Here is a 15,131-nt window from a genome sequence, read left to right on the forward strand (position 1 = left end):
AAAAAAAAAAAAAAGCTTGTCTGCTTTAAAGACAAAAAAAAAAAAAAAAAACAAACCCACTGGACCATAAAATCTCTAAGATTCTTTCCAACTCCAAAGCACACCGATTCCAAGACCGTAAATCCCTTCTTGCCCTTTGAGAGCAGTCATGTTTTTCAGATAAATTACCAGGGCGGGCAAGTCCTGGGAAGGGTCTCTCTGAAGGCCGCTCTGCATCCCATCTGCCAAAGCAAGGACTTTGTTTGTGCATTGGCAGCCCTTCTGGTCTCTCTTGCTTCCTCAGCCCGCCCTCCACCTCGGGCTCTGTGTTCCCCGACATTCCATTTTCATCACTTTCCACTCCTTCTCTGAGGGAATCCAGCCACTCCCAAAGTTTTTAACTCTCCTTTATAAGTTGGGTGACTTCCAATGAGCATCGCTCGCCCAGCGCTCGCATTCCACGCTCCAGACTCAGCCATCCCACTGGCTCCTGAGGTTCTCTGCCTCCATTTCCCTTAGGCAGTTCAACTTCAACCTGTCCCAGAAATGAACTCATCACCTTCCCCACCCAAACCTGCTCCTCCTCCTGCCTTCCCTATCTTGATGAACAGCATCACATCCACCCAGTTGCCCAAACCAGGAAGCTGGAATCATCTTCGACCTCTCCCTCTGCCTCGCCGTGATCACACCCCACCCCATGAGGTTTCTCTCTCAAACAGCCATCGCCTTCCCCCTTCTCTTCTCCTGGTAATTGCTGTATGCTCCGCAGGACTTCCAGACTATCTTTCTAAAGCCCAGATCCAATGATGTCACCAGGAATAAGGGTCTGGTTCCTTATCAAGGCGGACGAGGTAGAGCGGGAGGGGGTTCATGCCACGGTGCTGGCCACGTCCCACCCCCCCTCCAGGTCCCTGTCACCTCCCTCCCACCCTTGCGTCCTGACGCCAACTGCCCCGAGACACTACTGAATGAGAACACATTTGCCACTTCCAGTGGCTCTCCTGCGTGTCAGGTCCGGAACAGGGGCCTGAACATACCATCTTTCACTCTCTTTGCCTTGCTCTCCTGGCAGAAATGCCCTGCCCCTCACTACCTGGCAAACACCTACTTACTCTTCAAGACTCACATAGAACTGGCTTTCAACGCTTTGCTTCTTCCCTTGCAGGGTATGCTTGATCAAGGGGCTGTTTAAGTAGAGGATGGAAAACACTGGGATAGATTTCTTACAGGCTAAGCAGTTTTCTAAGCACCTGCCACATGTTAAACTAACTTAATTCTCACAACATCCCAATGAGACAGGGATGTAATTATCCCCCTTTGGCAAGTGAGTAAACTGAGGAAGAGAGAGGTTAAGCCCGGGAGCTGGGACTTGAACTCTCTCAGACCATGCTCTTAATCACTGTCTACGGAGAAGGTATATCTCAACACCCATTGTCCTTATAAGAGCTACCATTGTGGCTCAGTGGAACAAATCTGACTAGCATCCATGAGGATGCAGGTTCAATCCCCGGCCTCGTTCAGTGGGTCAAGGATCCAGCGTTGCCATGAGCTATAGTGTAGGTGGCAGATATGGCTCAGATCTGGTGTTGCTGAGGCTGTGGTGTAGCCGTCAGCTACAGCTCTGATTTGACCCCGAGCCTGGGACCCTCCATATGCTGTGGGTGAGGGCCTAAAAGAAAAACAAACAAACAAACAAACAAAAACAAAAACAAAAACCCTTACCACATTTCTTAGTTGAGGACTCTTCTAACAGAATCCTACACTGACACCCAGCCTGTGCCACAGAAAACAGGGGGTTGAGGGCAGTCAGTGGAGGAAATGATGCTCTCACCCTTCCCCACCCCAGCATCAACATTTGAGAGAATCCCAAGGAAGCCCCAGAGCTCCAAAGAATTTGAAAGCAATGTCCTAGGACATCTTTTTTATTAGTATTATTAGTATTTTTTAGGGCTGCTTTCTGCGGCACATGGAAGTTCCCAGGCTAGGGGTCGAATCGGAGCTGCAGGGGCGGTCTATGCCACTGCTATAGCAACTCGGGGTCCAAGCCATGTCTGTGACCTACCTCACTGCTCACGGCAATGCTGATCCTTAACCTGCTGAGTGGGGACCAGGAATCAAACCCAGATCCTCATGGATACTAGTCAGATTCATTTCTGCTGCACTGCGATGGGAATTCCCTAAGACATTTTATATTTATTGGCAAGACACTCTCCATGTCCAAAAGTGGCTATGAGATTGCAGGACTACCTCCAGACCAGCAATGCAGCTTCTATATTAAAATGTCCTAGTATATCTTACTGAAGAGTCCCAGGCTGTTTATTCCATTAAAAACCCAACCAATAGGTTTCAATGTTTTGTTTCCTCAAGCAGAGTATGCAAAGCATCATTTAACCTTTTGGTAACTCAGGGCATCCCTTTAGAATGCCAGTTGTTCAATTGTGTAAACATCGCATGTGACTTAAAGCTGTTTCCCCACACCCCAAACAAGAGCATCGAGGAACACCCAGTTGTGCGTTTTCTGCTGTTTCTGTTTCCATCACCATCAGAGCGTCAGGTGTAATTTCTGCTCTCACATTCTTATCTCTAACAGCTTCCTCCCCACCCCTTCCAACCTGTTCTTCCTAACAGCTATAGACTTCCTAAAAATCAAACTTGTTAAAATCATGCCCAGGTAGGAATATATATATGCAAAGAAATAGGAACAGAGACACTTTCCTCTTGGTAAAATGAATGATTTTTAGTACAATGACTTTGCTACTTTTCTAGTGAGTTCTTATAAGATAATTTTTCCATCTTCTTCATTCATTTACTAAGCATATTTTATGTACCCCAAAACTGGTCTGGATGCTGAGGACAAAAGGATGGATGAAGCATAGTCCCTGATAGCAAGGATTCTCCAGTTTAGAAAGAGAGACAAGTAAACAGGAATAATGATATCACCATGGTATAAGATGATGATATCTACAAAGCTCAAAAAAAAAAAAACCCACTTTACTCTGTCTGGGGTGTGGCAGCAGTCAGGGAAGTCTTCTTGGAGGAGGTGGCATGTGAGTCAATTCCTGAAGCACCTACCATTAAGAGGTCAAATTGTCTCACCAACACCAAAAACAAAGAAAATAGACTGGGGAGAGGACAGGCCAGCCCAGTGCAAAGACAAGGAAGGAGGAGAAAACCCAGTGATTCTTGATGCTCCCAAGAGCTCAGTCAGGCTGAAGCACATGTGTGTTTGTAGGAAGGAATAAGCATGGCAGCTGAACAGAAAAAGAAAGCTTCGAGAGTAAGTTGCTCATATATTTTAAGTGCTCGAAGGAAAGATAATGCAAACTTTTCAAGGCAGATTAATAATTGACTTCATCACACCCATATGTATTCAATGAGCCAAGTCAATTTGCTGCAGGGGAAAAAAAAAATCCTAATATTGAGCAACTCTCATTTGCCAGACACTGCTGTCGTATTTCACATATGTAATCTCTTTGAATTGTCCCAACCACCCTATGAGGTGGGAATGAACATCACATTTACCAATGAGGAAACAAGGCAAGGAGAGGTTAAGTAGGACCCAGAGTAAGAAAGCAGTAGTCTGACAGTGATGGAAGACTTAGCATTTTGGTTTCCTTGGAGTTAGAGGATGAGCTGATGAGGTGCAGGACTGAGAGTCTGAAGAAAGGAAGGAGATGGGAGAAGGAGAAAGAGCTATAGCGTGAGGGAGGGAGAGAGGGAGGGAGAGGAGTGCAGGGGTGGACATGGGGGAGGAAGGAAGGACTCATGGCTGTTGTTCCCTGTGGGAGACTCTGTGAGCTTAGGTCTAGGGCTGGCGGCCCCATCACTCAGAAGACCCTGTGGCCCAAGCCAAGGGAGAGTGGATGAAGCCCAGGACTCCTGGGGGTAGGGCCCAAGGGCACTGCCACACAGGTGAGGGCAGAGGTGACCAGCTGCCACAGCAGTGAGCATGGGACAAGCCTTCCACCTGCATACCCGGAGCTGGTCAGAGGAGATGGGACCCAAGGACTCTGGGCAGGGAGAGCCCTGGTGAGCAGCCAGTGCAGACCCCTTATGTTATACCTGATGAGACTGAGGGAGGCTAAGTGACAGAGCCAGTGTAAGCCTTTGTCTCTCTGCCTGCAATTACCCATCTGGTAAGGAAGGAGGTGGGACTAAAATCCAGCTCTCCCGATCTCCTAGAATCCAAGGGCCCATCACTATCCCTTCCTTCCTACAAGGTAATGGCTCGGCCAAGGTCTGGAGACTAGAAGTCTAGGAGGCTCATCTGGAGAAAGACGAGGGCTTTGAGGGCAGGAGCAAAGGGAGTTAGAAGGCATTGTTAGTGTAACAAACCTTGGCCAACTTCTGGAGAACCAGGCATCTGTCTATGAGCTCCATCCATGAAATGCAAGATGAACCCCAGTGCACTTTCTCATTCTTTTCTTGAATAGTATGGGCTTCCCTGAGCAAAGGGAAGAAGGTTTCTGGAAAAAAAAAAAAAAAAGTGGTGAAAGGCTGGAAGCCAGAGAAGAACCTTTTGTAAAGAAATTTCACAATATTTGGTCAATGAATGAATAGCTACCAGGGTGTCCTGAAAAACGTTCTTTGTACTGCATTCTACACAATAGCAACCCTGATGCTATTCAAAAGTGTATTCTAATATTGCCTTGCTAGCTGTTAACATTTATTTGACAAAGAGACACTGTCCCCTACTGTCCCCTGCCTCCCTGACTCACATTCCCAGGAGCCCCTAGACTGCCCCAGAAGCCAGCAACTAAAGGTGGCTCTTTCAGCAAGAGGGCCACCAGACTCCGGCCAGCACGTGTGCAAGTACTTTTGCTAAACATCTCAGTATCACCCTTCCTTACCAAAACCTCTGCAGTTGAGTTTGACTAAGTTATGAGAAATTAGTGCTGTAGTAGGTAGTCTTTCCACCAACCTGCTGCAGATATATCCTGACAGTCCGCTTAAGGGTCAAACCCTGTCCTTAGCACCAAAAAACAACGGAGACTAAAACCTGACATGGGTCTGCACAGGTTTTGTGGCATTTTCAGTCTAGTGGGAGAGCTCTACATTCACCTGCTCTGCTCTACATCATCAAAGACAGCCTGTAAGCTCCATTATCTAGTGGTTCTCAATAGGACTCGGTGCAGTCCCCCTGTGGGGCTTCTGGAAATGGGGGGCAGTATTTTCTGTTGTTGTAATAAGTGGAAGGCGTGATTGGCTTTTTTTTTTTTTTTTTTTTGTTCTTTTTTGCCTTTTCCAGGGCTGCTCCCATGGCATGTGGGGGTTCCCAGGCTAGGGGTCCAATTGGAGTTGCAGCCGCCGGCCTACGCCAGAGCCACAGCAATGCGCGATCTGAGCCGCGTCTGCAACCTACACCACAGCTCATGGCAACGCCGGATCCGTAACCTACTGAGCAAGGGCAGGGACCAAACCCGCAACCTCATGGTTCCTAGTCAGATTCGCTAACCAATGAGCCATGATGGGAACTCCATGACTGGCTTTTAGTGGGAATGCCATCAACAATCTTGCCCAAAGGATGATTGTTCAATCCCCAAAGCACCAAGATTTGATAGAGAAAGAATGATAAGTCATCGACATTGAACCTCTGTCAGACAAAATGGTCTGCATGTTGAACCACGGCCACAGGGTTTTATATGATGCTTATCAGTGAATAATTGGGCATAACACCGTGGCAAAAAAATTTAGGGAGGAGAGTTTATGTCACAGAATCCTACTCTATAGTGAGACAAAGTGTTTCATATACCCAGTGCTCCTCCACCCAGATCAGCCACCCAGTGGTTCCTACATTCTGAACCTCTAGGAATTAAAAGAGGAGGAAGAGGAGAAGGAGAAAGAAGAAGAATGTGTTTACTGAAAACTATACAGTAAAGACTGTGTTTTAAATATGGAACTTCAGCCCAGTTCCTGAAGAGTTAAGTCCCTTGCTTCTTCCTTTTTTTAAAATAAGGAGCGGGAGGAGGCAGTGTACCTCCTAATCCTTGTGGTTTCATTCCTTACCAGCCAGAAAGCATTGTCTGAACCCACACACTCCTCTCTAAAGCTCTCTTTACAGGCCCTCTGTTGCAGAAACAGGAGTATTATTTTCACCCTCGGCATTCTCCTACAGCAAAGCAAAGATCTCCTGTCCCTGACCGCAGGGCTGGGAGCGGGCAAATAAATTCTAGGGAAGAAATCAATAGTCTAGAGGGCTAATCCATCGTTCAGCCAAAACTGCAAAATATTTTCCCGGCCTTACTCCGCATTCCCATAGCATGACTGTGGGAGCTAGAGCTTATAGACAGCAGATGCTTAATAGATGAACGGTGAATATCCATTGAACGAATGAATAAAATCACAGGAAAAAAAACATACAATGGGTCACAAGCAGGACCCGAACACATTTTCTTTCTTTTCCTTTTTTTTTTTTTTTTTTGTCTTTTGTCTTTCTAGGGCTGCACCCACGGCATATGGAAGTTCCCAGGCTAGGGGTCGAATTGGAGCTGTTGCTGCTGGCCTATGCCAGAGCCACAGCCACGTCAGATCTGAGCTGCATCTGCAAACTACATCACAGCTCATGGCAATGACGGATCCTTAACCCACTGAGCAAGGCCAGGGATCGAACCCGCAACCTCATGGTTCCTAGTCAGATTCGTTTCTGCTGCTCCACGATGGGAAATCCCGAAACACATTTTCAAGTCACAAAAAAAGTTAACTGCACGTGAGGTTCAGAGGCTGGAATCTAAAGCTCTGGCCTGTCTCCTATTAGAAATTCAATACATTTTTATTAATTAATAATAGTAATAATAGCTAACTTATGTGCCAAACATATGACTAAACGCTGTACCCAGATCATTTTCTTTCATCTTCACAGCAATGCTGAATAATGGGACTCATCATTATCCCCACTGTTCAGATACAGAGAGTGAGGTAATGAGAACAGAAGCCACCTGCCCAAGGTCACACAGCTAGAAAGGGATGGAGCACGTTGCCAATCTGTTCTCTTGTCTCAAAAGTTTAGCTGCCCTGCTCTCCAGAGGAGAAGGTGACTTATTGACTTCCCATTTGCTGGAGCCCATAGGATGCCAACATGTTGCCGTGGGCACTTTTTAGAGGCTATCTCAGAGAAATAGGCATTGAAGAAGCTGCTTCCAAAATCCAGAGCATCACCAGCAAATACTTAAGGAGCACTGTGACAGGCACTGCACCAAAAATTCGTGAACCAAGGTGGGTATAAAGAGCTCTGGGAGTTCCCACTGTGGCACAGTGGGTTAAGAACCCAACATAATGTTCCTGAGGATGCAGGTTCTGATAGGATAGAGTAGGCACAGGTGGATGCAGAAGTCCCAATAGGGGATCATAGATAAAGAGGAAAACCTAGGGGATGTCTGGAGACCACTGGAAGTTCAAAAAAACCATCAGAACGAGGCAGGCTTGCTTGACAAGTGGAGGTGTAAGAATTGCTTCAGGTCACTGGGTGGGGGATGGGATGAGGCCTGCATTCAGATTCAGACCAGGGATAAGAGTTTGAGGACCGCCCTTCAGCTGCTTTAAATATACACTTTACTGGATACTAAGTAGGAGCTACTACTCCCAGAAAGGAAGAGGCGGGGCTTTGCAATCCCCACTCCCCTTGGTTGATAAAACTGTAGCCCACCGGATTCTCCAGGCAGAGAGCTCCCTTGCCTGCCCGCTGGCATCTCTCACAATCCTCCTATCCTAATAAATCTGTTTCTTGCCTATCACTTTGTCTCTCGCTGAATTCCTTCTGCGTGGAGGCATAAAGAACCTGAACCTTAGTGAGTCCAAACACAGGGTGAGTAATTTGAATTTAAAACCATGGGTTTGGAGTTCCGGTCTTGGCGCAGTGGAAACGAATCCGACTAGGAACCATGAGGTTGAGGGTTCAATCCCTGGCCTTGCTCAGTGGGTTAAGAATCTGGCGTTGCCATGAGCTGTGGTGTAGGTTGCAGACGTGGCTTGGATCTGGCGTTGCTGTGGCTCTGGCATAGGCCGGCAGCAACAGCTCCTATTTGACCCCTAGCCAGGGAACTTCCATATGCCGTGGGTGCAGCCCTAAAAAAGCAAAAGACGAGTAAATAAATAAATAAATAAATAAATAAAACTGTGGCGTTAAGTCCCAATCTGGCTTTAGGTTGGGTTCAAGTCCCGGCACATGGGTTCAAGTCCTAGTCTGGGTACTGGCTAAGTTCAGGCCATTAGTGCTGTCAGTTTCAGTTCCCTGGCCTCACCCAGTGGGTTAAGGATCTGGTGTTGCCACAAGCTGCAGCACAAGTCGCAGATGTGGCTCAGATCCTGTGTTGCTGTGGCTGAGGCTTAGGCCAGCAGCTGCAGCTCTGATTCAGCCCTTAGCCTGGGAACTTCCATATGCCACGGGTGTATCCATGTAAGAAAAAAAGAAAAAAGTTCTGGAAGCTCTAAGGCTGTAGACACTAGACAGGACTGAGTGAGGCAGGAGAGTCAGAGACAGATTCAGGACAAGGTGGCATGTGACAGCCTTGGAAGGAGATCGGGACTTGGAGAGAGAGGAGGAGCCTGTAGGGAAGAACACATGCTTCCTACTGAAAAACTTATGGTCTCCAAAGGAGACAGTTCGGGGGATGGGGGATGCACTGGTGTTGTGGGATGAAAATCCTATAAAATTGGATTGTGATGATCATTGTACAACTATAAATATAATAAATTCATTGAATAATAAAAAAAAAAAGAAGAGTGATTTGCCTTGAAGGAAGAATTTGATCCTTCTGGCAACTCATACCTGTTGTTCGGACCCAGGGGCCAGGGCTAAACATACTAAGGGTAATTAGCACAGCCCAGAACCAGATCTCAGGAGCACTTCTTAAGAAGGCATTCCCAGGGTGATAGGGAAAAGCCTGGGGGCTGGCCTCCATGATGAGAGGGATTCTGCTCGTGCCAAGAACCCGAGGGGCAAGAGTGGGTGTGCACAGGTGCTTGGATCAAAGGAGGCTACTCTGCCCCTTTGAATTTAGAGGATTATACAATAGAAGCTTATACATCTCTCCAGAGGTTCAGCTTTCACGGGATCCTTTAATCGCTCCAAATTGGCATTAAGTCCCATCTTATTTATTCATGGGCATTCTAGAGTTTCTCACACAACAACTCCCCTGAAGTCCCCACAGGCAAACCTGAGGCTCTGTTCAAGATGAGTCACTCAGAAGCTCCAAGGGGTTTCCCTGAGTTGAGCCAGTCCTACCCTCAGCCAGGGATGCTGAGAATAGGTAAGAGGTATTTATCTTGGGCCAGGATAGCCTGGGAAACTTCAGGGGCCATAGAGGGAAGAGGGCAGAAATACCTGATGAGGGTGCCTAGATCTTCAAATGCATTTTGAATGTGTTTGTTAATAGCAGTTGATAAATAAGACTCCTCAAGGGTATTCTTAGGAAATTAGGATTAGTGATATCCTTGGGTTTTTTTTTTTTAAATAACAATGAAGAATTTTCAAAGACTAGGTTTGTAGGCTCTGTGCTGCCAAGGATATTATCCATTATACCAGTCATGATTTTTCTGATACAGAAACCCAACATAAACTAGTTTTTAAACAAAATGAATTATTGGTTCATCAAACTTAAAACTCTAATGAGAATTCATGTATGGCTGGATCAAGGGGCTCAAACAAGGATTTGGTTTCTCTCTTTGTCAGCTCTGCTTTCCTATGTGAGAGTCTCACTCTTAAGCAGTCTCCTACTATATGATGACCCCTCTACACCTTCCCAGCTTCAAGTCCAGGAGAAAGAAGTTCATTTCAGTAACTCCAAAAGACCCTGAGATTGTCTCTTCTCATTCAGCCCAGTGGCTGATTTCCAAAAGCAAATATTTCAAAAAGTCACATAGTGTCATTTCCACAATATTCATGGCCCCACCTAGATTCAAGGGGAGGAAAATAGACCCCAAGTCTCCAAGAGAGAAAGCTACATTATAAAAAGAACATGTGGGCTGGGATATCGTGTTAAGCCATCTCTGGAAAACACGGTCTGCAAGTGACTGGTATTCAAGCTGAAGTTTAAGAAGCCTAGTATACCACCCATTTTAGGCTCACTACTTATTTGATACTTTGTTTTCCAAAGTTCCAAGTGTATATGTCAACCAAAGAATCAACACATTTATCTTATATATAGGATAAGTAAGAAAACATAGAATATTTTCTAAGTAATGTCCTATTTTCACTCATCTGGTCAACCAATAGTCACAGAGTCTCTACTATGGCCAAGGCATGGTTGCAGGTGCTGGGAATAGAGTGGTAAATAACATGGCCCCAGCTCTGTGAGGCATCCCGTTTTTCTTAAGATGTCAAAGACTTAGAGCCTCTTCACAGTCGTTCTCAAGGGTCTTGGAGGTCTCCCAACTCACCCTTAGCATTCTCCCGTGAATTTGAGATGAGCTCTGCCTTTCTGAAACCTCTGAAATTCTTTGCAGAACTGGCCTTAATCCCCACGGAAAATTTTGATCAAAAAATGACCCATCTGGAGTTCCCGTCGTGGCGCAGTGGTTAATGAATCCAACTAGGAACCATGAGGTTGCAGGTTCGGTCCCTGGCCTTGCTCAGTGGGTTGAGGATCTGGCATTGCCATGAGCTGTGGTGTGGGTTGCAGACGTGGCTCGGATCCCGAGTTGCTGTGGCTCTGGCGTAGGCTGGTGGCTACAGCTCCCACTGAACCCCTCGCCTAGGAATCTCCATGTGCCGCAGGAGTGGCCCTAGAAAAGGCAAAAAGACCCAAAAAAAAAAAAAAAAAAAAAAGACCCATCTGTCATCACATGATGAAGACATCCGAGGAAAAGTCACAGGCAGAAGCCAATCTTGAGGTGAAGTTTCAGTGGATTCTTTCCAGTCCTCTGAGAGGACAGGGACTATGACAGATACCACATCCCTACTGCCACTGTCATCACCACCCTCTTAAATGTTCTTACCCAGGAGCCATCGCCCTTGGGGAAAGGCAGGCACCTGCAGACAACAACTAGGTCAGGACTCATCCAGATGCATACGATCCACCCAAGAGCAAAAAGTATAAGGAAAAAAATGTATTGGTTTCCATAACTTAAATGTCCAAGAACACCTAGGTTCAGGAATGCTGGATCCTGGGGCTCAAACACAGTCGGTCTCACTACCTTCACCACTCTTTCTCTCTCTCTTCCTCTCCCCATCCATCCAGCTCCATCACTTTCCAACTCTCAGATTTACTCCTGTTTGCACATTAGCCTTCTTCCCAATCCTGAATATGTCCCTACCTGTGCCTAGTGAGAACTCTGATTGGCCGTGTTCAAGGCATATGCCCCTCCTGGACCCGTCCTGAGACCCAGGAGACTGGAAACCTCCAACAGGTCAGCCTGGGGAAGAGCAGAGCCATGATTAGAGCAGGGGAGAGATGACTTGACCATAGGAAAATGGAGTGAATGTTATCAAAAGAAGACGAAAGGAACATTGGTCAACAAAAATAACTAAATCCCTCACATTACCAAATGGCTACCTGCACTTGGGCCAGAAGCCAGACCCTATAGGCTAAGTGTACGTCCTCCCTGGGACCAAGCTTTCATTGCAAATGTCAGGTCCTTGACCCCCTCCTCCTGTACCTCTTCCCAATGCCTACGTCCTACCCAGCTTGCCTGCCTTAATCCAAATGCCACCACCTCTGAGAGGCCTCACCTCATTCCCCCAGGTCAAGACTGGTTACCTGACCCACAATAATCCGGCATTACTATGTGCTAAATACTGTTATTTTATCTCACCTAATCGTCACATCTCCATGCAATAAACACTATTATTGCCCCCATATTAGTTTGCTAGAATTTCCTTAGCAAAGTACCTCAAACTGGATGGCTTAAACAAATTTATGGTCTTCAGTTTGGGGAGCTACAAGCCTGAAAGCAAAATGTCAGATTGGTTTCTTCCAAGGACCAAGAAGGAGACTCTTCTTTATCCTCCCCCCAGCCCAGCTTCTGGTCACCCCGGGATCCTCAGCTTGAAGATGGCATTCTCCTTGCGTCCTCCCATCGTCTTCTCCCCTGTCTGCGTCTGCCTCTGTGCCCCGATTTCTCCTTTTTATAAGGACACCAGTTATTTTGGATTAGAACCCCCTGTAATAACCTCATCTTAACTTGATCATCAGAAAAAAAACTATATTTTCAAATAAGGTCACTTCCCAGGTACTAGGGGGTGCTAAGTCTTCAACATCTTTGGGGACATAATTCAACCCATAAAATATCCCCCTTTTTTTCACATGAGCAAACTGAGTCTCAGAGGATTATATGCCAGAGTTACCTCTGTAGGCAACCTATATGCTAAGGTCTGAGATCTGAACAACTTCACTCTCTCTTCTGGTCCTTCTCCGGAAGTATCATCCCTCTTCAAGACTCTCAACACGTATGACCACTATTCCAGGGATGTGTCTGTCATTTTGCACCATGCTTCTAGACTTGAAGCTCCTTAAAAACATGGGTTTATCACATTTGTTTCTGTTTTCCCAGCCACTTAGTAAGGACATCATCACTATTGCTCAGGTGAATAGAGATGGACACCAAGGCCGGAGGCAAAGCTGACCACTCTTCCCAGATCATTTCATTTATGAAGCAGGTAAGTCTTGAAGAGATCATTTTTTTTTTGTCTCTTGTCTTTCGTCTTTTTAGGGAGGCAGCTGCGGCATATGGAAGTTCCCAGGCTAGGGGTCCAATTGGAGCTCCAGCTGCTGGCCTACGCCACAGCTCACGGCAACACCGGACCCTTAACCCACTCAGCAAGGCCAGGGATCAAACCCACGTCCTCATGGATACTAGTCGGGTTTGTTAACCGCTGAGCCAGGAACTCCGAAGAGTTCATTTTTTAAAAAAGCCTTTTCCTTGGTCCCTCTGGCTTCATTCACTCATTCTTTCAACAACAATGTAATAAGCCCCCTCCTTTTATTTTATTTATTTTTTGTCTTTTTTTTTTTGCTATTTCTTGGGCTGCTCCCACGGCATATGGGAGGTTCCCAGGCTAGGGGTCTAATTGGAACTGTAGCTGCCAGCCTACACCAGAGCCACAGCAACGCGGGATCTGAGCCGCGTCTGCAACCTACACCACAGCTCACGGCAACACCGGATCATTAACCCACTGAGCAAGGGCGGGGATCGAACCCGCAACCTCATGGTTCCTAGTCGGATTCGTTAACTACTGCACCACAACGGGAACTCCCAGCCCCCTCCTTTTAATAAGCACAGAGGAAACAGGTAAATCAGACAGAGTCCATACCCTCTTAGAGCTTCGAACCTGGCAGACAAGACAGATGAGTCAATCAATCATTGCAACACGATGTCTCCGAGTTCATATTGTCTTGGTGCCAGGAATTCTCAGAAAAGTAATGAAGGTGGGCAAGCTAGGACTTGCACAACTTCTATGAAGTTGGAGACCCCTACAAACCAGAGCACTTCTTAAAATACTCAACTTTATTTATTTATTTGTCTTTTTGCCTTTTCTAGGGAGCCGTTTCCTGCGGCATACGGAGGTTACCGGGCTAGGGGCAATGCGGGATCCAAGCCGAGTCTGCAACCTACACCACAGCTCACAGCAACGCCGGATCCTTAATCCACTGAGCAAGGCCAGGGATGGAACCCGCAACCTCATGGTTCCTAGTTGGATTCATTAACCACTGCGCCACGACGGGAACTCCAAAATACTCAATTTTAATATAAGAGAACACTGGCAGATAATCTCCCCCCAGCCGCCAGCAGAGAGCCAGACTGAATGGACAGTGGATTAGAAACTGCCCAGTAGCTAGCTTTGGACTAAGCCAGTAAACCATAGGAAAACCTCAGCTGGGTTCCAGATCCAGGCAGACCTGGGTTTAAATCCAGACTCTCCTACCCCTGAGCTCTGCATAGCTAGGCAAACCTCTTAACGTCTCAGCCTTATTTTCTTTGTCTATAAAGTGGGATGTTAATAACAAACTGACCGGGTTGTTGTGTGGATTCAGTGAAACAACTAGGCCAAACACATCCTATAGTCACGGAGGCCCTATGGATGTCACGAAAGCGGGTTCTGTACACACCAGACCTGGGTTTGAATCCCAGCTCTGCTCTAGTGCCTCCTGGGATGCTATAGACCTCAGTAAACCTCAGTTCCTGCATCTGTAAAACAGGGAAAAGCATCACTTACCTCCTGAGCTATTGTGACAGTTCATGAGATGGGCATATAAAGCGCTTAGCACAGACCCTGACGTGTAAATGTGAGTAGCTGTCCTATGACACCTGTCTACAGGCCCTTGGTCTCCCTCTTGCCTGTCGTTCTTTCTCCACCTTCTTGTCTAGGACTCTTAAAAGAGCTCCATTTTAATAGAGATGACATAAAGCTTCCCATTTTAACCATTTCTAGGTGTGCAGCTCAGTGGCCTTAAGCCTACTCATATCCTTGTGCGCCCATCACCACCCTCCAGCTCCAGAATGTTTTCATCTTCCCACACTGAAACTCTGCACCTGTTAAATAGGAGTTCCTCGTTCGACCTCTCCCTACCACCCCTGGCAACCGCTGTTCTACTTTCTGTTCCTGTGAATTTGACCATTTTAGGTACCTCCTGTAAGGTGGAATCCTACTGCATTTGCCCTTTGTGATTGGCTTGTTTCACAGAACGTAACGTCCTCAAGGTTCATCCTCATGGTTCATGGTTGTCACGTGGGTCTGAATTTCACCCTTAGACCATTTCTTTTTAAGTTCAAGTCCCTCTCTTATTCCTTTCTTCAATTCAGGTCACCCTCCCCTCAAAATGGAAATTTGGAGACATGATAATGCACAAGACAGTGACTACCTTTTTAAAAAGAAACAAAAAAAAAGGGGGGGGGGTTCTTAATTACAAATGAATCTTGCCTACGGGGCTTTTGGTGATGGTTCCAAATTCTAAAGTCCACGTGGCCACCCACTGCCCTTTTGAGGAGGGAGTGTTTTGTGTGGAAGATGACCTGGTTAAGCTTTGCATCCCATTCAATAGGGCAGGGCTGAAGCAGCAGGTGGCCTCTAACCAATATTTACTCCAGTTGACATGATTGCATAGCCATAAATCTGCATTTACCTCCGTCACCTATCTTTCTCTGAATCCAAAGTTGAAAACACTCTGATGCTCTTTTCAGCTGGATCATAAATCTTTCCTTAATCCTATTCATTCAAA

General features: G+C 46.5%; 1 long non-coding RNA gene across 1 annotated transcript in view; it reads right to left on the bottom strand.

The window, feature by feature from the left end:
• Positions 1-15,131, bottom strand: part of LOC106509379 — a 91,432-nt gene that overhangs the window by 32,293 nt on the left and 44,008 nt on the right. The window contains exon 3 of the long non-coding RNA XR_002341519.1: positions 4,315-4,445. This is a non-coding gene — a long non-coding RNA (uncharacterized LOC106509379). The remainder of the gene's footprint in view (positions 1-4,314; positions 4,446-15,131) is intronic.

This window comes from Sus scrofa, chromosome 2 (assembly GCF_000003025.6).
Source record: "Sus scrofa isolate TJ Tabasco breed Duroc chromosome 2, Sscrofa11.1, whole genome shotgun sequence".
Classification (NCBI taxonomy): Eukaryota; Metazoa; Chordata; class Mammalia; order Artiodactyla; family Suidae; genus Sus; species Sus scrofa.